The sequence below is a fragment of the Salmo salar genome, chromosome ssa02, assembly GCF_905237065.1.
Source record: "Salmo salar chromosome ssa02, Ssal_v3.1, whole genome shotgun sequence".
In the NCBI taxonomy this organism is placed as follows: domain Eukaryota; kingdom Metazoa; phylum Chordata; class Actinopteri; order Salmoniformes; family Salmonidae; genus Salmo; species Salmo salar.
Genome location: NC_059443.1, coordinates 69,493,862 through 69,518,512, shown reverse-complemented (window position 1 = coordinate 69,518,512; position 24,651 = coordinate 69,493,862). Strand labels below are relative to the sequence as shown.

The following is a 24,651-nucleotide window of genomic DNA, read 5'->3' as shown; positions in this document are numbered from 1 at the left end:
TGAAGGCCTCTTGTTCTAGCCATGGTAGCCAAAATAATGAGCAACTGGGTGTTTTTTTATAACCCTAAGCGATGGGATGTTAGTTACTTTATTAACTCAGGAACCACACTTGGGTTGAAGCACCTGCTGGTATACTTTGTGTCCCTCTTGTTTCCTCAAGTGTTTCTTTTTATTTTGTTGCGTTACACCTTATATTCACACTACATGTATGGGGGCTTGGTACACCAGAAGAAGTTAGCTGTCACACAGTGTGGAGGGTTGCCTGTGTTTTCCCATGTTACCTTAAGGCCACACCTGCCACACATGTCCTCAACCTGCTCGTTATCTCAACATTTTCTTTCCATTACCTCCTATTGGCCTGATACCTGAACACACTGGGACTGAGAGTAGGATCATGAATTTTGCTAAGTTAACAGCTGCTGTTCCCACTAAATGAACAGGCAGAATTTACAGTAGAAATAGTAAATCTATCCTGTTACACCCCAGCCAAGGCCACTACCTCATCCTCCAGTCAGATATCGCTAAGTTTCTCTACGCTTCTCTCTCTCTTCCTTTCTTTCCTCTTCAGTGTATTTCGACCATGGCGCTGAAGCCCAGCCAAGGCCAGTGACTACCTCCACCCCTCCTTTTCTTCGCTGCCACCCACATGTCCCCAGGAAGAAACACAAGGAGACTCCCTCTCATATCCTCTGTACTGCTGGCATGAGACTGCTGCCTGAGAGGTAGGGCTCAGCCCTCACCTCCACTTGTCAGGGTTCACGAGGGTCATTGCTGGGGTAACACAGGATCCCCCCTAGAGATCTGTGGGAGGTTTGAGGCGTGTCAGTTGACAAGACTCTAACAGCGGTTTAAAAAGTGTTTATTTCTCCCCATGTCTAACTTCCCTCCCAGTCAGCAGGCTAAGTCCTGGAGGACTTGGTATGAGATGTTCCAGTGGAGTTTGACTTCCTGTTCTCCAGCTCTCATGCAGAGGTGATCTCTGGGAAACAGGAAGGTGGTTGAAGACAGAGCTGTGAGAATAGGGGGTACAGTTATACCCTAGACACGTTCGATTCCTGGGATCACACATACAAACTGTATTCATGTTTTTCCCACTAAGTGGCTTTTGATAAAAGTGTCTGCTGAATGTGTATATATTGGTGTGAAAAAAGGCCAAATGCTCTAATACTGCACCTGTCCTCTATGTTAGTGTGTTTTGTGGCATTAATGTTAACACTGTCTTTCTGCCCGCAGGTGTGTATGATGGATTAGTATTAACTTTGTGTTGGGGACCTTGGTTACCTATGAAGAGATGGTGAGTGTGAGGATATGGCTTTGTCGATGTTGTCACTTGTTTTGTCCACTGCAAAGGATGAAGCTGGACTTTGTATAGAGTTAACTGGCTTAGCTGTAGGCTGAAACATATCGGGTAGCCACTCATTTTATAGGGTGGGGATGCGGGACATGGCGGCTATACCCATTCTCAGGCTGTTGGTTAAGGCCTTCGCCCAGATTACATTTTGTCGTCCCCTAAAGAAATGATCATGCTGGTGAGCAAATTTTCTTAGGTCGTAACGATTATCTGCCGTGCTGGCTCATTCAGTGTGACCGGGTCTAGTAAAAGTAACGCCAATGCGTGCGGTCGTGAGTCTCTGACAAAGTTCTAGCAGTGTCAGAAGTGATTTGCCTTTATCGTATAGTGTGGGGGTGTTAACAGCCGATCCCGGTGATGTTACCAAAGGAACACGGCCAAGAACTGAGTATGACAATACGATTATTGTCGATAATGGTCAGATGGACTAAATAGTTTCATTTAAAACGTTTAGCTCGTCATGCGCTGTAAGAAGAACGGTTTTCCCTGATAATCTGTTTATACATGGACACATCTGAAATCAGGCTACCTGATGGCCATTTTCAGCATTTATCAATCAAAATCAAACGATTTCTACCACAGCAACCATGTTATTTTGGGGAAGCTTATTTGATTCCGAGTTCGGACATATAAAGTTTGTATGCGAAAACTATTTCTAAGATGCATAGGGGGAGAGCCAGGGCGAAAGTAACACGTCCATTTGCTCAGATAACACAGAAGCTATAACGACGTAGTGAAGTCAGCACGTTCCTAATGCAGAGAATGAGCTCTGCAAAAAAACAACCCAGTCTGAACATGTTTCGCCGAGTTATTAACAAAAAGTGGTTTTGAGTGATGTTAAAAATACCGCCGGAAGTGTTTTTTTCCGGCTGTAGAGTTGTTTAGGGGTTTTAAGCTTCCAAACATATTTATTTTTCTTCACTAATCTAGTGACTAAATGACAGCATAGGTTCCAAGTGTCATAGTCTTGGTTGTTAGCCTGGGAGAGGTTACAGGAAAGAAGGGTGGGACGAAAGTAACTCAATGTAAACTGATAACCTGGAATAAAATAAACTCAACTTCTAAGTACAAGCCTGTTGTCTCTCTTCCTCTAGTTATGTGCTTTTATAATGTTATGCAAAATACTTAACATGTGGACGGATGTTTGAAAATGAATGACATCATTACAATGCCACGTAATCAATTGACTGATGGATCAGCTTTTCACGCGTAAACTTTTTTATCAGGCAGGTTAGGTGGTTAAAAAGTATCTTATATTCTGGTGGTCAGTTACGCTTCTGTCAAGCCATGGAAAGCTGTGATGGCATGATGATCTTTCCGTTTGTGAAGAGAATATGAAGTCGTTTATTCGATCCAAGCACACGAGAAGCTGCCAACGCGACAAGAGACAGCTGCAGCATACACCTTGATTGGTAGAGCTAATCATGGATAGTCACTGATTATTGTGAACAACATCTCCCAATACGTACCATTAAAGTGAGATGAGAAAATGATGGTTAATATACGAGTGAGGGAAAAAGTATTTGATCCCCTGCTGAGGTTTGGGAGTCGTTACCACTGACAAAGAAATGATCAATCTGTATTGTAATGGTAGGTTTATTTTGAAACAGTAGAGAGACAGAATAACAAAAATCCAAAGAAAAACGATGTGAAAAAAATGGCATAAAATGATTTGCATTTTAATGAGGGAAATAAGTATTTGGCCCCCTCTCTAACAGAAAGTTTTCTGGCTCCACGAGGTGTATTTTTATACAGGTAACGAGCTTGAAAAATTAGGAGCACATCTCTTAAAGGGGATTGCTCCTTAACCACAGCGTTACTATATGGAAAGACACCTGTCCAAAGAAGCAATCAATCAATCAGATTCCAAACTCCACCATGGCCAAGACCAAAGAGCTCTCCAAGGATGTCAGGTGAACAAGATTGTAGACCCACACAAGGCTGGAATGGGACAATTCGAATATCGCCAAGCAGCTGAGAAGGGACAACTTGACCTGGTGCGATTATTCGCAAATGGAAGAAACACAAGAACTGTCAATCTCCCCTACGGCCGGGGCTCCATGCAAGATCTCACCTCATGGGGTTGCAATGATCATGAGAACGGTGAGGAATCAGCCGAGAACTACTACGGGAGGATCTTGTCCAATGATCTCAAGGCAGCTCGGGACCACAGTCACCAAAGAAAACAATTGGTATGTTACAACTACGCCGTGAAGGACTGAAATCCTGCAGCGCCCGCAGCTAGGTCCCCCCTGCTCCAAGAAACATACATGCTACCGTCGAAGTTTTCCAATGAACATCTGAATGATTCAGAGGACAACTGGGTGAAAGTGTTGTGGGTCAGATGAGACCAAAATGGAGCTTCTTTGGCATCAACATCTGCCGTGTTTGGAGGAGGAGAATGCTGCCTATGACCCAAGAACACCATCTCCACTGTCAAACATGGAGGTGGAAACATAATGCTTTGGGGTTGTTTTTCTGCCCAAGGGGACAGGACAATCTTCAACGCATCATTTGACGGGATGTACCCCATGAAATCTTGGGTGATAACCTCCTTCCCTCAGCCAGGGCATCGAAAATGGGCATTCACAGCGACAGACCCAAAACGACACGTAGCCAAATGGCAAAAAGGAGTGGCTAATAGAAGAAGAACATTGAAGGTCCTGGAGTGCCCTTGCCAATCAGACCTTAATTTCTCTCATAGAAGGAGGGGAGCTGAAAGGTTCGAGTTGCTGGCAAACGAGCGAAACCTAACTTGGAGAAGATCTGCAAAGAGGTGAGTGGGACAAAATCCCTCTACCGGAGATGTGTTGCAAACCTTGGTGGTGAAACTTCACAAGAAATGTCTGATCTCTGTGATTGCCAACAAGGGTTTTTGTACACCAAGAAATGCCTAAGTGTGTTTGCAGAGGGGTCAAAGCTACTTATTTCCCTCATTAAAATGAAAATCAATTTATAACATTTTTGACATGCGTTTTCTGGATATTTTTGTTGTTATTCTGTCTCACCGTTCATATAAAACCTACCATTAAAAATTATAGACTCTTCATTTCTTTGTAAAAGTGGGAGCGAATAAAAATCAGCAGGGGATCAAACTTCCCCACCGTGCATTATGTGAATTCCATTTTAGTCCCACATTTTTTTATATTAATATTGTTGAGGTTGGGTAATTTTCTCACTTAAAATTACGGAACCTATAGCATTAATTATTAAAATCGACACACAAACATGAAATGATGTGCCGATGGTACATTTGTGAAACTAGGAACATGGAGATAAGATACTGTAGATATTCACTTCTCGCCAGCTCTTATTTCACGTCCCAAGCTGTGTTACTCCCTCTCGTTGGCAGGTACAAAAGTAATGTTGGGGTAGTTTCTGTGTCTCTATTTACTTTAAATAATTTACCCTAGAAGTGCTATTACAGTTGCTAATGGTAGAGGGACATATATAAGTTGTGTGTCATAAAATATGGTGTCTCTAGCTCTATCGATCTCTGAGTAATTGGGGAAAAAGTGTCCTCCCGGTTCCCTTACTTTCAATTTTTTCCACTTCACTCACATGTCGTAGATCCGTAAATGTCAAAACAGAACTGAAGCAAGTTGTAAATATCTGGCCAGGATGGGATATTTCATTTGGTAATATTGGCAGCAGTGTGACATGATATCGTAAAAGGTACGAACCTGACCCTAGCTAATTAGATGATGATGAACCAGATTTGACAGCATCTGATTGTTTGTTTGCCAAGGGCGATGCCGGGGTTGTTATATGGACATGCATTTTCCTTTTGAACAAGACTGGTAAAAATGTATATACGTAATCCTCCATTTGACCGGTTACTCACCTGACTGACACTCAATTCTTTTCCTAGAAGATGATGCAATGTGTGGAGGTCACTACAGGGTCATAGAACCATCACCCAATTAGTCAAGCGGCGTACGGTGGGCATCGCTGGACATGGGCGGAGCTACCGCGCAGATAGCCTATGAGGCGCCTAGCGTGGCACTTCAGTTCACCTGAACAGGTAAGGAAGGATCCAACTGAGGAGATAGTATTCTCTAGCATTCTCATTCTATTTGTGTATGGTATGATTGGTTCTGTTGTGTGCTACTGGTAGGACTAATGTTAGGGTTAAAACATACCATGTATTGGAGATAATAATTCCTGATTCGCCACACTCAGGGTCGTATTCATTAGGAAATAATCAACGAGAGAAACGTTTTGAAACGGATAAAAGAACATGAGCATTTCTTATTGGACACATTCAACGGTAGTCCTTCCCTGTTTCCATGTTTTCTTCCCATTTGGTGCCTTTATGAATCTCCCATTTATCGCAAATAATTTAACGCCAAGATCTTTAAAAGCTATTATTCAAGCAGTAGGGTGAAGTACTGTTCTGATCTGTGGCAGTTCAGCATTTTCTGCACTATAAGGGTTAAAGGTTAGAATTTGGGAAGGGAAGCTGATTCTAGATAGGTACCCAGGGGAAACTTCACCCCAGAGCACTGATTTTATGGTTGAACTCATGTATGTGGTTGTCTGTCTGTTCCTCTACAGGAGGAGTTCTGGTAAGAGCCTACTGGGCAGAGTTTAACCTGGGCTGTGATTCAGAGCACCACGCCTAGCACGTCTACCGTGTATATGTCACCAATTCCTGGGGGAACATGGCGACAACTACGAAGACCAGCTGGTCAACTCCACCATCACCAAGAACAGGTAGGACCCCGGCAGGGGGACACACACGACGCAGAGAGCAAGACACACACACAACACCAATATGCCAGTGCCTTTGGAAAGTATTCAGACCCCTTGACTTTTTTCTTAATCAATCACACACACAACTTTTAGAATGATAAAGCAAACAAGTTTTTACAAATGTTTACTAAGTTATAAAAAAATCAGTGGCGTAAAGTACTTAGGTAAAGATACTTTAAAGTACTATTTACATTTACGTCATTTAGCAGATGCTCTTATCCAGAGCGACTTACAAATTGGTAGTAGTTTTTTGGGGTGTCTGTACTTTCCTTTAGTATTTATATTTTTAACTACTTTCACTCTACTTCACTACATTTCTAAAGAAAATAATGTGTACTTTTTATCCACATTTTCCCTGACACCCAAAAAGTACTAATTACATTTAGAAAATGGTCCAATTCAAATATCAAGAGAAATCCCTCTTGTCATCCCTACTGCCTCTGATCTGACGGACTGACAAACATAAATGCTCTACGTTTGTCGATTCGATCTCTGAGTGTTGGAGTGTGTCCCTGGCTATCCTTAAAAGAAAATGGTACTGCGTCTGGTATGCTTAATAAGGAATGTGAAATGATTTATGTCTTACTTTTGATACTTAAACCAAATAATTGTAGACTTTTACTCAAGTAGTATTTTTACTGGATGGACTCAACTTAATAGAAAAATGACTGGGGTTATCTTTTACTTCTACTTAAGTATGACAATTGGGTACTTTTCCACCACTGTAAAAAATAAAAAACATACATCATTTACATAAACGTATTCAGTTATTCTCAGTACTTTGCTGTAGCGGGCAGCGATTACAGCACGTGAGTCTTTGGCTTTATGACTCACAAGCTTGGCACACCTGTGATCGGGTGTTTCTCTCATTCTTCTCTGCAGTACCTCTCAAGCGCTGTCAGGTTGGATTGGGAGCATTGTTGCGCAGCTATTTTCCAGGTCTCTTCAGAGATGTTCGATCGGGTTCCAAGTCCGGGCTCTGGCTGGGCCAAAGGACATTCAGAGACCGTCCTGAAACACTCCTGCGTTGTCTTGGCTGTGTGCTTAGGGTCGTTTTTTTATTTAACCGTTATTTAATTCGTAAGTGGGTTAAGAACAAATTCTTATTTAAATCTTTTTGACCTACCCCGCTAAAACCCGGATGGCGCTGGGCCAATTGTAACTGCCGCCTAAGGACTCCTAATCACGGACGGATATGATGCAACCTGGATTTGAACCGGGGTGCTGCAGTGACTCTCTTGCACTGAGATGTGGTGTTTTTAGACCACTGCGCTACTCGTTGTCCTGTTGGAAGGTGAAACTTCGCCCCAGTCTCCGAGGTCCTGAGCGCTCTGGAGCTGGTTTTCATAAGGGTCTTCTCAGTACTTTGCTCTGTTGTCATCTTTGCCTTGATCTCCTGATTGGTTTCCCCAGTCCCTGCTGCTGAAACAGCACTAGGAGCATGATCCTGCCACCACCATGGCTTCACCGTTAGTGATGGTGCCAGGTTTCCTCCAGATGGATGTTTGGGCATTCAGGCCAAAGAGTTCAATCTGGCGTTTATCAGACCAGAGAATCTTGTTTCTCATGGTCTGAGAGTCTTTAGGTGCCTTTTTGGTAAACCCTAAGCGCTGTCGTGCCTTCTTACTGAGGGGTGGCTTCCGGCCTGACCAGTCTACCATAAAGGCCTGATTGGTGTGAGTGCTGCAGAGATGGTTGTCCTTCTGGAAGGTTTCCATCTCCAGAGAGAAACTCTAGAGTTCTTGGATACACACTGACCAAGGCCTTTCTCCCCGACAGCTCAGTTTGGCCGGGCGGCCAGCCTCTAGGGAGAGTTGGTTAAATTAATTAAGAATAATGGAGGCCACTGTGTTTTTGGGGACCTTCAATGCTGCAGACATTATTTTTGGTACCCTTTCCCCAGATCTGTGTCTCGAATGATCCTTTCTTCCTGGAGCTTCATGGAATTCCTTCCGACCCTCATGGTTTGGTTTTTGCCTCAGACATGCACTGTCAACTGTGGGACCTTATATAGACAGGTGTGAGCCTTTTCAAATCATGACCAATCACTTGAATTTATCACAGGTGGACTCCAATCAAGTTGTAGAAACATCTCAACTATGATTATGGAAACAGGATGCACCTGAGCTCAATTTCGAGTTCATAGCATAGAGTTGAATACAATTATGTGAATAAGGCTTCGTTTTTATTTTTAATACATTTGCAAACATTTCTAAAAACCTCTTCCTTCACGCCACTTCCTGGTGTTCCAGGTTGACAGGGGATCAGACAGGCATGATGGAAGCCACGCCCAACATGCCGTGTTTAGACGTGGTGCGTTCGGGATGGGCGCAGGTCCACCTGAGAGGGCAGGGGGACTGGGCGCGGTGCCAATAGGCCTTTCCTGGGCCTCCACAATGGCACCATGGGACTCCCCCAGGGGTGTACCAGGGCCCCATCGACCACAGCAACTCAGAGTTTCACGGCTTCTCTGAGTTCTTCTACTGCACCGAGGATGTATTGAGGATGGGGACCGATTTATTAGTACTAAGTATCGTTAAGTTGCCACTTGCAACGTATATTGTAGAACTGATCATGATCAGATAATCTAGACCTGGGTTTCCTCTGTCATTACCTAGGCAGGTTAGGTTTCTCCCCACCTAGCTCTCTTGGTCCTGATTTTTTTTATTTTTAAGTCTGGTTTCAACAACAAAAATGTTTCCTTGGAAGATGCCTTTCTGTGCACTGCCTAAGAAATCTAAGGGAAAATATTGGTTTTGTGAAGGGCAAGAAAATAACATGTTTGTCATTCTTTCAAGTTAGCTTGGTACCAGTTCAGCGCCTACCCTTGTCAGGTTTGGCATGATGAGGAGTTGGAATGATAGCCTGGTACCAGTCTGTTTGTGTCGTCACGCCACTCCTTGTCAGGTTTGGCATGATGAAGAGTTGGAATGATAGCCTGGTACCAGTTGGTTTGTGCCGTCACACCACTCCTTGTCAGGTTTGGCATGATGAAGAGTTGGAATGAAAGCCGGTACAGTTGGTTTAGGCCGCCACGCCTACCTCGTAGGTTTGGATGATGAGAGTTGGAATGATAGCCTGGTACTCAGTTGGTTTGTGCCTTCACTCCTTGTCAGGTTTGGCAGATGAGGAGTTGAATGATAGCTGGTACCAGCGCGTTATGCAGCTGTCACACCACCTCTTCTTGTCAGGTTTGGCACAACGAAGAGCTGGAATGATAGCCTGGTACCAGTTGAGCCAGGCTGCCACACCACCCTTGTCAGGTTTGGCATGATGAGGAGTTGGAATGATAGCCTGGTATCAGTTGGTTTGTGCCATCACGCCTACCTCGTAGGTCTTGGCATGATGAGGAGTTGGAATGATAGCCTGGTACCAGTTAATTTAGCACGCCACTCCTGTAGGTTTGGCATGATGAGGAGTTGGAACGATGGCACAAAACAGTAGATCTGGGAACAGGCTGTCTTTTAAGCTCTTATATGCCAAGAGATCTTTCCAGGAAGTAACTCGTTGTTCCTGTCTGTCTGTCTGCAGGACTATTGTGCCACCAAGTGGTTAACCCTGACTAAGCTGCCTAGACAGCAAGCTGTTCCCTCAAACAAGCGGACTCCTCCAGACTGAAGTAAGAAACCCTTCAAACCAGTTACCCTGTCTACCGCTGTACCTCCTTATGTCTAATATATATTCATCTACTACATCTGTAAACCCAGTTACCCTGTCTACCGTGTACTCATATGTCTATTAGATATTCATCTACTACATCTGTAAACCCAGTTACCCTGTCTACTGCTGTACTCCATAGTATTAGATATTCATCTACTACATCTGTAAACCCAGTTACCCTGTCTAGTACTCACATGTAATAGATATTCATCTACTACATCTGTAAACCCAGTTACTCCTGTCTACGCTGTACTCCATATGTCTAATAGATATTATCTACTACCATCTGTAAACCCAGTTACCTCTGTTCACGCTGCACTGAATAGATATTATCTATAATCTGTTGGAAATGGAAATGTCTATCTAATAAAAATGGAATGCATATTGAGCATACCTTTACCTCAGCATATCACCTCCTCATCCACCACCCTCTCTCTGTCCAGGTACCAGTGTTTTAAGTAGCCTGGATGTTCCAGGTGCTCCACCAGGCTTCAGGTTCCCTAAGGACTACCCCGGCCTGAAGACTGCTCAGCTGGTCTATGACAAGGAGGTGCAGTGGACCCCAGAGCCATCCTGTTTAAGACACGCTTCCTGCCTCTCAGGTAGTAGGCACTTCTTGTGTGTGTCTGTGTTTGTGCCTGTCTGTTATTAATCTATCCCCCCCCCCCTCCTGTCTAACAGGACTCCAGGCAGAGTCATTTAAACAGGGCCACTCCAACTGGCTGCGTTCCTCTTCCGTCAACAACCACTACCTGTTTTTTGCCTGTATCCTGGCGGTCCTGCTGGCCATTCTTCTGCTGCACATCCTCCGCCTCCGCAGGATCCACCAGCGAGAACAGAGGCAGGTTGGAGGCCCTGACTGCTCTGTGGAGGTGAGGGGAAAGACTGTGTTATCCCACTTGGCACTAAAGCCCACAGGGATGTGTTTATTCGTGAATTCAAAATATTCTCCAAATGCAATTAACTGATAGAAATTTTAATGATGGAATTCAATTAAACTTCTGTTGGCATTAAATCTCTCCATATGGACCCTGGTCAAAAAGTAGTGCACTATATGAGAATAGGGTGCCATTGCTATCAGTTGCCTGAATATTAAAACAATGCATGTGTTTTGTCTAGCTGCCTACAAGTAGGCTTCACGGGGATGACTTCTTGCCTGTACTATAATCTATAACATAAGATTAGTGGATCTCAAAAAGATCTCCTCAGGGACCCCAAGCACCTTCCAAGTATTTGATCTATTTCAGAGCTAGCATACCCAATTCAACTCATCAACTAATCATCAGACCGTCGACTAGGTGAATCAGGGAGCTAGTTCAGGGCTACAACAGAAGGGTGAAAACGTCTGAGGGTCCGTGAGAGGTTGGAGAACCCACTGCCCTAGATATAAAAAAAGTGTAGTGGCTCCTGCCTAATACTAATACTAATCCTAATCCGAACTGTAAACTGCTCTGGATATGAGCTTCACTAAATGACTAAAATGTACAATTGAATGCCTACGCTGCAATGCATAACAACCTACAGCCTACCATAGTAGTCTGAATATAAAAACAACAATCTATCAATCATTTATTGTGTGATATAGACCCGAGTCCAAAAGGCCACTGGTGCCAGCCAAACTTCACTGGTCAAAGCGCAGCCTTACTGAGACATTCCAGCCTCGACACTGGGACTATGTCTTAAATAGCACCCTAGCTACCTATACATTCGACCAGGGCCCATAGGGGAATAGGGTGCCATTTGGGACGATCCAGTCTCCGATAGGGACAGCTCTAGGATCAGTTCAGCATCTAACTAAAAACCCAAACCAGGTAGATTTTTCTCCTTCCAGGGACACACCTAGGATCAGGTGTAATCCCCCAATGGTTAAAGTAAGGATTGGAGGAGGGGAAGCTGATCCTAGATCGGTTTGCCAGCAGGGAAAACTTCACCCCAGAGCCCTAATGAGGGTCGATGAGAAATGGGAAACTTAAAACTGACCTTAGATCAGTGTCATTGGGACAATTTATCCTATTCCTGAAACAAGGCTCCAGGTAGACAATGCCCCTTAGGGACAGATATAGGATCAGTTTACCTTCCCCCAAGACCCTAACCTTCAACATGAAGAGGGAACTAATAACTGACAATAGAATTAAGTCTCTAGAGAGGCTACCAAACCTATATCCATAAAAACAGCAGTACATGACTGACCAGAAGGACACTCTAATGACCCAGTCAAATGTGACCCGTTTCAGAAAGCTAGCCGTATGTTGCATGACACTACTTCACAGGAGAGATATTTGAAGGTCTTTTTTAAAATTTGGATCAAAATGCGTTTTTGGCAGAAATGCCTTCTGGAACATTTCATGTGCCTTAATAACTAAACGTGTATTCCATTGGTAATACGAGTAAAATTAGATGATGAGCCTAGTTGGCTTACCCACCGAAAGACAGAAACCTTCTCGTTCTAGTCATGATTGGCTGAGATAATGGATGGGCTGGACATGCTGGGAGATGAGTTTGGATTGGTCTGCCATGTAGCATGCTTCTGTTTATAACGTGAGCTGCTCAGTATGTGTTGATAATTTGTACTGCAGCTTTTTTGAAAGATATAACGTTATCTATCGAGAACTAGAAAAGTTTTGCTACTTTTCTCAAACAAAATTGATGCACTGAATTAGCGAGGCGCTATCGGTCAGATCAGTTGGGTTGTGATGGGATACTTTCTGCACATGGTCAGTGTGAACCCAGTGACTTGACACAATGCTGGCAAAACAAGATGTAGCTACAAACAAAACGGTGTTAAAAGGTTCCAGTCTGCCGTAAAGCATTCATCCATGTATATGGGTAAGAGTGTAGCTACATTTTCAGATATTATGCATTTCTAATTTAATCAGAAAGTAATTTTTCATTGCAAGTTAAAGCGACTATTGGCCAAGCTAGCCGAAAGAATAGCTTGCTGGCTCTGCCATTAACGTTCATGCATGATTTGTGTTGTAATATTATTAGAATCAGAAATCCATTTTCATTGCTAGTTATAGCCTAATGTTAGCTAGCTAGCTACATTGAACCTAGTTGGTTAGCTTTAGCTACCTGCAGATTCACTAAGCTATGACAATCCAGTTTGTATTGGTGGGTAGTATGAGTTGGGATTATACTGGTTCATTGTTTAGCTAGCTAGCTACATGTCTAAACAAAAAGTTAGCCAGGAGTGTCTGGGGGTGATTACAGCCATCTATTGTATTTCATGGACATGTGTACATGTGTAGATATAGTGACTCATCCACTTAGCTAGGTGTGGCTGGGGGGTGGTTATAGCGTTTCTTTCACATGACTCATCAATTTAGACAAGTGTGTCTGGGTAATAATTATAAAATATTTTTTATCTGCCCACTTTCTGTTTTTGATATTGCTACTATGCAAATACGCAAGTAACCATTTCACTGTACCGTTTACACATTTTGCATCCTGTGCAACTTAGATTTGATTTGATATAGTGTGTGTTTACCAGAGAAGGTCATGTGAAGAACAACATGACCTGCACTAAAGTCTGATTAGGATATAGGACTAGATCAATTTGTAAGTCGCTCTGGATAAGAGCGTCTGCTAAATGACTTAAATGTAATGTAAATGTAAAGTGTATTTTTACCTGGAGTTTTTCCTTATTGTAGGCTACTACTTTTACCACTTTTAGTCTTGAAATCTGTGGTTGTTTACTACACTACTCACTCTGTTTGCTACATAAGACCGAATCCAGGTGGTAGGTCACAAATGAGGACAACACCAGGGCCTGTATTCATAAAGCGTCTCAGAGTAGGAGTGCTGATTTAGGATCAGTTTAGGCTTCGAGACCATATTGAATAAGATACCCCAGTAGGCTACTACAAATAAATCACACTGTATAGAGATCAGGTATGGTTATTATCAAGGTTCCCATCTCCTTGAAACTATTAAAAGGTTATTGGCCCTGGTCAAAAGATGTGCAACTACAGGGAATAGATGCCATGGGGACCCTAAAACCCAGTAGGACAAGACCACAGTCTATATGCTACAAAATAATAGACAGCTTAGGGCAGTGGTTTTCAAACCAATCTTCTGGAACCCCAGACGTTTTACAATGTTGTTGTAGCCCTGAACTAGCTCACCTAATTCACCTAATTAAGGACTTGATTATTAGTTGATAAGTTATTATCAAGGTTCCCATCCATCCCCTTTATTAATTGGTTATGTATTAGGCCTAATATAGTCTATATTTACCTGTATATGAGACAATTCCCCAAAGTAAACAACATATCAGATATTGTGCGTGGCTCCAGACCGGAGTCCGGTCTCCATTGCTTCAGGAAATACCCGGATCCGTGTGGTTGGTGAATGGTGGACTAGTCTACACCCGACCATTGACCGGAACAGAATATAGGCTACACCATATCACTAGAGCAACAACATATACGACCTTTGGTGTGACTTTACACATATTTAATGTCTCGAGGCCTGGAGAATAATATAGGTCAAAAGGCAGACATATTGGAACAAGCCACATAGCCTATACGCGCTAGAGGCCTACAATAATTGGACCACACACATAGCCTATGCACTTCAGACAAAAGCTCTATATAGTCTACCATTAGTAGTCCTACTAATAACACAATACTGTTTACATGTCACTCTTAGGTTGCATAACACGTTATATAGACTAAACAAAAAGTGTGAATAATAAGTAGGTTAGACATTTACGCATTTAATAAAAGTGTCAAAAAAGTGCACCTGCTAGTCGGGACAGAGAGAGACGAGCAGTCCAGACAGCTCGTGATGTCAGCGTGGAACCGATCGACTCGCGTGCACCGAGTAGCCTGCACTGCCACGAGAGGAGACCGGAGGCCAGCCCGATCAGTGAGACTGTCTGGAAAGCCAATTTCCCAAATTGGGTCCGACGCACGCACTGTCTATTCGTCTGGGGAAATAATGTTATTTATAATGTTCTTTTCCCATCTTAACGAATATTACAGGAAGACTTTTGATGAAACGGTGGTGTATTTTAGGACTAACTGATGCCCAGCTTTCGTCCCCTCTCTTTCTCTTCCCTTGTTTATTTACTCCTGAATGAAAGAGAAACAAACTAACCTATTTCGTTCTCATCCGCGCTTGTTTGCGTGCCCATCCGATGATCCCTTAATGAATCAGTTTCCTCATCACCTCACCCTAACGATAAACCCCATCATAATAACCCACAACATGTGAACTTGGGGCAGCGTCTTGGTCTCACAGTGGTCTGGTCTGACTGCACCACTGGATGATCACTGCACAACAACAAAGATAAAGAACCGTCTAGAGAGAGAGGAGGGTGCTATGGCAGACAGCAGGGTCCCGCATGGCATGAGACCGAGCGAGGGAGAACACACGACCCTCAAAACCCGATGGCTGCGCTCAAGCAAGGCATCTCACATCGCCAAGAATGTTTTAATTTGTTTCAAATTGTAATAACATCTCTAAAATACCGGGCGAATATGATAAAACTCGATTTGACAGACAATGATAATCCTAAAATTCTCGCGCACCGCACACCACCCCAAAAAATATATTTGGGGCGCAGCTGGCACCATGCAACGCCGGATGTCCATTATTAATTTTTAATACGGCACGAAAGCGTGTGGAGTGGCTTCGCACGGCACAATGGAGCCTACATTACAGTCTACATTCTTTATAGCCCTGACCTAAAAAAAACGAATATGTTGCGAGTAAAATATTTGGATTTAAAAGAAGTTACCTCGTTTCCCCTTTTGTAATTTCCTACACCTGACTGTGTAGGCTACAGTAGCCTAACCGACTCGAATGTGACAGTAGCCTAACCGACTCGAATGTGTACAGTAACAGCCAGTGACAATAGCCTACGGCCAAAGTTGAAAGGGTTTTCAGGAGATCGAAAAGCATGCACCGCTCTCAAGATGCAGTTGAACCCTCCTCCCTAAATATACTTTGTATCGGTCCTACTAAAAATAATTTAACAAAATAATAGCGCAAATACTTAGCCGAAATACGAGGTAAATCCAGAGGGGATAACTACCAACTTCAGTAAATTACAAAGCTTATGTGAGGTGACGTGAAGTACATAGCTATACCTTATTAGGTTTCGTCCGTGTCCCCTTGAAAGAATCTCCAGACAAGTAGGCTACAAGGTTACCAACCCACACCAGTCTAAAATGTCTGCCTTAACCACTCCAAAGATTATTACGCACATACAAATGTGATAACACGGCGAAAGTCATAATACAGCAAACACATCATTTATCCTCACATAAAGGAAGTTAGTTTTAAACAGCTGGTGTCGAGCTAGTCCATAGTTGATCAAACGGGGACATCAAGGCTGTACAGGATAATGTCTGATCCAAAACAGAACATATTTCGAAATGAGACCAGACACAATTAATACATTTTGAATGATTGCCTCCATCATGCCTAGATAAACCTAATTCTATTTAATAGAAGCTCGTAAATAACTTACACATCTCCACCGAGCTGTCTATCCCCCTTACGCATCACATGGTGTCGCCCGTATGACTCACAATTAAAAAAGAGCAAACTGGTAGCCTAGTCTACTTTCAATTTTTCGGCGGAATGATAACACTTTAGTTTCTCATCCGCATTTTGGAGTGGAGGGGAGGCGTGAACATTGTTCCGAGGATGTTATATGTTTTGTTATCGTGCATACATGTTAATGGTAGGATGGAATACACACTCGGTTACATTTGACATGGCCTCCTCTTAAAAGCGAAAGGACCGACACACGCTCGCTCGGCTCGCAGAGTAACTGAGGGAAACTCCTGATGCAAAATGGAAACTGTGTCAACGGGTAAACACAGGTCTCGGTGCACGAGGGCACACGAGTTCATGGCAGCGCTCAATTCTAGTGGTCGAGTTCGTTTTGCAAGGCCCGGTGCCCCCGGTTTGCAGGATTTAGCGGTTATTTTGAGACCACTCTCTTGGTCCTTAAGTGACGTCTTCATCCACCCGGGGCAACGGATCATGCAAAAACGAACTAGCCTAAACGAAAACGGATATGGCTGGCGTAACGTCAGAGCTGGGGCGGGTTCATGTGAACCATCTTTAGGACACAGTGAAGAATGAGTGCCTGAACCCGGTGAACCGCACGACTACTTACTGTACCGGGGGCTCTAGCCTGCTTCCTGCCGCGCCGCTCTATTGGCAGATAATTACATTACATCCGAGAATATAGGTCAGATTCCAATTAAAATGTAATGGAAAAAGTGTCTAGCCTAACTAGCCTACTCTGCTACATGCAGAACAATATCACAATGATAAGGAGCCTAGGCCTACAGACAGTAATCATATGTTCCTTTTCTATTTTAAATCTTAATGTTACACAAAAGTAGGTAGCCACTAGCCTGTGTGCAGAACGTCAATTTACATTACCATGAATAATACAACAGCTTAGTGTGTGTGTGTGTGTGTGTGTATGTGTGTGTGTGTGTGTGTGTGTGTGTGTGTGTGTGTGTGAGAGAGAGAGTACTGTATGTTGCGTTATTTTTCATTAATTATAGAACAGTTTAGTGTGGTGTGAGTGAGAGAGCGAGACAGACACAGCGAGTGTGCATTGGTTTGTGTGTGAGAGAGAGAGAGAGAGAGAGAGCGGGTGTGTACTTGTGTGTATGTGAGAGACACAGTGAGAGAGAGTGTGTGCATGTTGATGCGTGCCTGTGTGTGCTATAGGTACAGTACGTCCTCTCCCAGGTGGCAGTAGGTACAGTATGTCCTCTCCCAGGCGGCAGTAGGTACAGTATGTCCTCTCCCAGTCGGCAGTAGGTACAGTACGTCCTCTCCCAGGTGGCAGTAGGTACAGTAAGTCCTCTCCCAGTCGGCAGTAGGTACAGTATGTCCTCTCCCAGTCGGCAGTAGGTACAGTAAGTCCTCTCCCAGGTGGCAGTAGGTACAGTATGTCCTCTCCCAGTCGGCAGTAGGTACAGTATGTCCTCTCCCAGGTGGCAGTAGGTACAGTATGTCCTCTCCCAGGTGGCAGTAGGTACAGTAAGTCCTCTCCCAGGTGGCAGTAGGTACAGTATGTCCTCTCCCAGGCGGCAGTAGGTACAGTAAGTCCTCTCCCAGGCGGCAGTAGGTACAGTAAGTCCTCTCCCAGGCGGCAGTAGGTACAGTAAGTCCTCTCCCAGGCGGCAGTAGATGTAGGCCACAGCATATAACACATTCCATATGCAATGGAGAGAATGATCACAGACATTTTAATCCAATCACTGAACAAGCCTGTCAGAACCATAGAGTGTGTAGGTCTGTGTTCTGATTCTATCTCTATGGCCAGAACTGTGGAACATGGTAACTATGGGACACCAAGGCCATTTCATTCTGTTGAAAACGATAGTCATAGCTCAGGTGGATCATTGTTAAAAATGAGACAAAGAGGTTTAGACTATTGGAAGTGTCTGTGTGTTTGTGTGTTTGAGATTGTTGAAGGCCAAATAGGAATTTCGAAGTAAAAGCTTTCCTCCACTGTCTACAGTTCATCACATATAGTCCTCGTATCTTCTTCAGTCATGTCATTATCTGTAGGGGGTGCCATTTGGGATACAGCGATTTTCCGTCACCTTCACAGCAGCAGGCCCAAAATGTTGGGTAGTCACAACTGTCTGATCCTAGATGATGAATGATGTCTGTAATTTTATGTAACCCTGTAATCCCTAATCCGCTGGTTGCACAAATGGCTCAATAGTTTTTTCCTCTCTATAGCTGTAAGGCTAGAGGTTTCCTTTAGCTATAGCCTTAACGCCCATTTTAACTGTCTAAACATACATTTAAACTCCATTCTAACTGTGTAAATGTCAACTTTAACTGTACAAACGTCCATTTTAACTGTAAACGTCCCTTTAAACTCCATTCTAACTGTGTAAATGAATGGTAAAGAACAGTGCTCATAATATCAGGTGTGTGTGTGTGTGTGTGTGTGTGTGTGTGTGTGTGTGTGTACTTGTGTACGATAGAGACAAGTATCAGGTGCAGGCTGAGGAGGATTCAGAAGGAGACAGGACACAGTGTAGCAGACATTGAAATAGGGTTTTTACTAAGGGATTCACATGGACAATGTCACTGTATACACCTACACATTAGATCACACTTACACAAGGCCTGAGTCAGACAAGTCTTTTTCCAGTGTCAAAAACACACACACATCTATACGCTCAATGTTTCCATGGTGACCACAATGAACAAGCTGTTGTGCACGTTGCAACCTAGGTCTAGTGTTCATAATAATGGACCTAGGCTTCCACATATCTACATAGCTGGAATACATAGAACAGCTTTCTCTCATGTAAACGGATCTATTCATGTCAGCCTGGGCTGAATCATGATCTACTTCAGGGAAGTGTCCTAAATTACCCCCTATTCCCTACATAGTGCACTACTTTTGACCGAGAGCCCAATGGGCCCTGATTAAAAGGAGTGCGCTTATAGAGTATAGGCAATAGGTTGCCATTTGGGGCGTAGCCTTGATCTATCACTTTGATCCCTCTGTAAACCGCCACCACAACTATCAACAAGGCTAAAAGGAAAACACAACATCATTTGGTCTTTCTCAAAAGTAGCTGTATATTGATGTATCTTTCTTGACTTTTTGGCTGAGCTGAGGAACAAGCTGTCTCAGAGATAGGAGGCCCTAGCCTGGTCCACAGATGTGTTTGTGCAATCTTGCCAACTACATTGGTGTGATTATCAAGCCAAACATGTTTAGTATGACAGTGAATGAGCAAGAGTGTGGCTTGATGGCACCAACAAGACTGGCGTGATGGCTAAGATGGCTTTCTCTCTGGGTGTGGGGGTAGAGGGAGGCAGGGGAGGGTTGTTGTGGCTGGCTGGAGCTGGGGTGCCTTCCCTACAGAAAGCATCAACATCGTTTACACAAGAAGGAGCAGAGGTTGATAGCAAGCACTTGCAGGGTTTGGGGTTCAATTCAAGTTCAACTCAAGTTTATTTAGGAATGGAAATGTTTCAATTTAGAATTATGATTTTTCAGTTCATTTTATAGGGCAATTTCCATTCAATTCCTGAATTGATGGGAGTTAATTGTTGAATTGGAATTGACTCCTCCAACCCTGTCACCAGCAAGACTAGTTGTATTGTGGTCACGTACAAACACTGGCTGAGATTGTGATCATGATCGCCATGGTAACTAGAGGACCTAGGGGTTGAAGAATTCTGTAAAATGTCCCCAAATTCCCAGGTTTCCAGAAATCCCAGTAGGGATATTCTTGAATTACGGAAGGAATCGCGTAGGAAACCGGGTATCCTCCAACCAGGACTTCTGACCAGGGAATTTGGGGAAAATTACTGGAATTTTGCAACCCTAGGAGGACCATAACGATCCTGGAGAGCGATGATGGGAAAGGAGAGAGGATAGAGTAAGGAGTTGTCCTGGTGGTTGAGATTTTAAAGACGCTTAAAATGGAGTGGGGCTCTTGAGTGTAGTTTCTCATGGCCGTCGGCCAGCCAACCACTCCTGGTAATTTACTAGTACTTACACACAGAATGACTCAACAATAATCAACAAAGTAACATAATACAGACACTGACTCCACATAACATAACAGTCAACTTATGTAAGAGCCAGGACCTCAGTAAAAATAAATACTAAACTTCAATTAAGACTTTCTTATGATGATAATAATAATAATAACAACAACATGTACAGGAAATGTAAACAATAACAATAACAGGTCAAGTAAACCTCCAAGATTACACGTTTTAACTGTAGCTAGAGACGCAAGTGACATCTATGTGCTACCTGGTAATATCGAGTTTATCAGCGTGAGCTATGCCTTCCAGTGCATTATAAACACAATACATTGTTTTGCTCAAAATAGAACATTTCTCATGTAAGGATTATATGCCAAACATATACAATTATATTATATCATTTGATATTTCATATTACTTTCATACCTGATATCCAATAAATAGAATTGTGCATGCATTCTACAACACGATTTGGACCATCAGCAGCATGATGACCTAGATATAACGTTTCATATAATCCTTACATATATAGAGTCATATACTTTTCTGTCTAAGGGCTGTTATACATCACTTATCTATATTGTCACAGATTTGATCCCAACATTAGAACATGATTGTTTAATAAATCCTCTTAAGGATCGGAACCTTTTTCCAATTTTTCGCCTAAAATGACATACCCAAAATCTAACTGCCTCGTAGCTCAGGACCTGACTGCCCAAGATATGCATATTCTTGATACCATTTGAAAGGAAACACTTTGAAGTTTGTGGAAATGTGAAATGAATGTAGGAGAATATAACACATTAGATCTGGTAAAAGATAATACAAATAAAAAAACAATGCGTTCTTTTGTATTTTCTTTACCATCATCTTTGAAATGCAAGAGAAAGGCCAAAATGTATTATTCCAGCCCAGGCACAATTTAGATATTGGCCACTAGATGGTAGCAGATGCAACGTTTTAGACATAGAACCATTGCGTTCCTGTGCAACATTTTGTATCAAGACTGCCCAAATGTGCCTAATTGGTTTATTGATAACTTTTCAAGTTCATAACTATGCACTCTCCTCAAACAATAGCATGGCATTCTTTCACTGTAATAGCTACTGTAAATTGGACAGTGCAGATTCTCTCCCATCTGACTTGACTGCTGCAGGTTCAGATGGCGATGCAAAATATTCTGACAACATTGCAGTGACGTAAGAAAAGACATTGGGATGGAGGGATGGAGGGAATGTAGCCGGGATGTAAAGAGGAGGAATGAGACGGGTTCTGGAATCCAGTCCAGGATGGATGAAAGGAATGAAGATATGTGATCACGGAGCATCAAAGAGAACTCAACCCTGAGAGAGAAGAGAGAGAGGAGCCATTATAAACTCTATATACCTAGTTTATACACGATTATTATTTTTACAAATATTTTCTGGGGTTTTAGGTGTTTTATTGAGCTAGGCCAGTGAAGAGAAGACAGGAAAGGTAGGAGAGACTGCGAGTCAGAATGACAGTGGGTCAGATTCAACCCATGCCATCTCTGGTATCCTAGGCTGTGTGTGCCGGGGTTCGCGGCCCTGACACATTAATGCTTATTCTTGAAAGCTATTATACAGTGCTATGTCAGGTGTTATAATGAGACAGTAGGACTGACCTGGGTGTTACTCCCAGAAGTAAGCGGAGGTACCCAGATAGTCTCGTTCTTCAGCTGAGGTCCAAACAGAGGGTTGGCCTGGGCTAGGATCGCTATCAGCCAGCTGCACACACACACACACACACACACACACAGTAGAGATCCTGGCATTAAGTTATACAGCAACTAGAGAACCTGACATTAACTTATACAGTAAGTAGACTTAGAGCAAACATAGAGTAGAGAATCTGATATTAACTTATACAGTAAGTAGACTTAGAGCTAACATAGACTAGAGAACCTTACATTAACTTATACAGTAAGTAGACTTAGAGCGAATATAGAGTAGAGAACCTGACAGGACATCCATACTCACAATAACCAGCAACAAACAGCTGTCAAGATCAAACTAGTGATGACAACCCTGTGAATAGAAAGAGTCAACACACATTGACACAAACCATATCAGCTATCATCACAAACAAGCAAGCTTGCTCGCTTGCACGTACGCACACGCGCGCGCACACACACACACACACACACACACACACACACACACACACTATAACCTGTTTAATATGAACGACATCTTTGATATACAGGAGCTACTACTCTGACAACTGCATTGCGAGCGGGCCCACAGCAGGGATGAGAGAGAGGGGATCGATGCGTATAGGCAGGCTTCTGTCCAGGGCCTACTGTTTCCATCCCGTTCATTCATTACAATACGAGATATAGGAACATATCCTTACAATGCAAAATATTTGCCTTAAAAAAAGGATTTCATATAATAAGTAAATATAAATATTTATCAGATTACCATTATACACAATTTTTCGCTTCTGTTATGCATTTGCATGGATAACGGTAGGTAGGACACCTACCCTCGGTTTGGTCCTTTGGGCACGAAAAAGGGTGCTACAATACCAACGAGCGCCCATAACGTGGTGAAACAGATCATCGGCAGCGCGAAAGAGCCCATCGTTACACCGAATAGATCACGGGGTGAAAGATAAATAAATATCAAATTGTGTCCTTAGCTAGAACAACAGCATCAACCGGTCCGCTGCGTTCCTTCTCAAGAACCCTCTTACAGCTTACTCCCGCCTTCTCCCATTAAAACACCTCTGATTGGCCGGGAGCGTTGTGATTGCAGTCTTTGATTGGTTTAGATTGTGTGTCCGTCAGTATTTAGAAACCAGCGACTGGCTAGTGGAATGCGTATAGGCCTAGTCTGACAGAAGATCGGAAGTGAAATTTAACAGTAACAAATTGTTGACACAATGTAACAATGTTGCCGAGTTAAAAGAAAGTATAGTTTGTACCACACTTTTTACTAAAATGAATACATTGGTCACTGTAATGGCCTTGGTTATAGCTAATTATAAACTGGGTGGTTTGATCCCTGAATGCTAATTGGCTGTGGTAAATCAGACCGTATACCAGGGGTATGACAAAATATGTAATTTTACTGCTCTAATTACATTGGTAACCACTTTATAATATCAATAAGACACCTCGGGGGTTTGTGATATATGGCCAATATACCTCGGCTACGGGATAAGAACAGCCATTAGCTGTGGTATACTGGCCATATACCACACCTCCTCTGGCCTTATTGCGTAATTATAAACTGGGTGGTTCAAGCCCTGATTGCTGATTGGCTGAAAAGCCGTGGTCTATCAGACCGTATACCATGGTATGACAAAACATGTATTTTTACTGCTCTAAATAAGTTGGTAACCAGTTTATAATAGCAATACGGCACCTTGGGGGTTTGCGATATATGGCCAATATACCACAGCTAAGGGCTGTGTTTTAGCACTCTGCGATGCGTCGTACCTAAGAACAGCCTTTAGCCATGGTATATTGGCCATATACCACACCCCCTCGGGCCTTGTTGGTTAAATATAATATGTTTAATCTGTAGGTTCTTTTCAATGTGTTGCCACATTTAATAACATAAATGCCAAGTAACAAACAACATGCAACTAAATGCTAAGGAGCCATGTTCCCAACTGCTGCCATGCTGTAGCGCAAGTCAACAGCATGAAATAACCCATTCATCACAGACACGGATGTAGTTTTGTACTGTAGGATATTTACATATTTTCTTATACACTGAGTATACCAAACAATATAGAACACCTTCCTAATATTGAGTTGCGCCTTTAGAACAGCCTCAGTTCGTCGGGGCATGGACTGATTCTACAAGGTGTCGAAAGTGTTCCACAGGGATGCTTCAAATTCCTCTCACAGTTGTGTCAAGTTGACTGGATGTCCTTCTGGTGGTGGACCATTGTTGATACACACAGGAGACTGTTGAGTGTGAAAAACCCAGCAGCGTTGCAGTTCTTGACACAAACCAGTGCGCGTGGCACCTACTACCATAACCTGTTCAAAGGCACTTTTCTTGCCCATTCACCCTCTGAATGACACACACACACAATGAATGTCTCAATTGTCTCAAGGCTTAAAAATCATTCATTAACCTGTCTACTCCCCTTCATCTACACTGATTGAAGTGGATTTAACAAGTGACATCAATAAACGACAACCTGGTCAGTCTATCTATGTCATGGAAAGAGCAGGTGTTCTTAATGTTTTGTATACTCAGTGTTATATATATATATATATAATAAATATAGCTGGGCAATGTTACTAATATAATCATATCAGCATCATTTATCTTCACACGAGATTAGTTCCTTTCATCCAGGATATCCAGCACTAATTTCAATTGAATTGA

General features: G+C 42.9%; 1 protein-coding gene and 1 long non-coding RNA gene across 2 annotated transcripts in view; one reads left to right on the top strand and one right to left on the bottom strand.

The window, feature by feature from the left end:
- The window catches only part of LOC106591235 (sialoadhesin), a 608,384-nt gene that overhangs the window by 531,548 nt on the left and 52,185 nt on the right, over positions 1–24,651 (top strand). The window lies entirely within an intron of this gene.
- LOC106591234 (V-type proton ATPase subunit e 2) lies at positions 21,616–23,017 on the bottom strand. The gene is made up of 4 exons (XR_001325252.2): positions 22,787–23,017; positions 22,279–22,326; positions 21,924–22,026; positions 21,616–21,621 (listed from the first exon to the last, which is right to left on the bottom strand). It is a non-coding gene; the product is annotated as a V-type proton ATPase subunit e 2 (long non-coding RNA).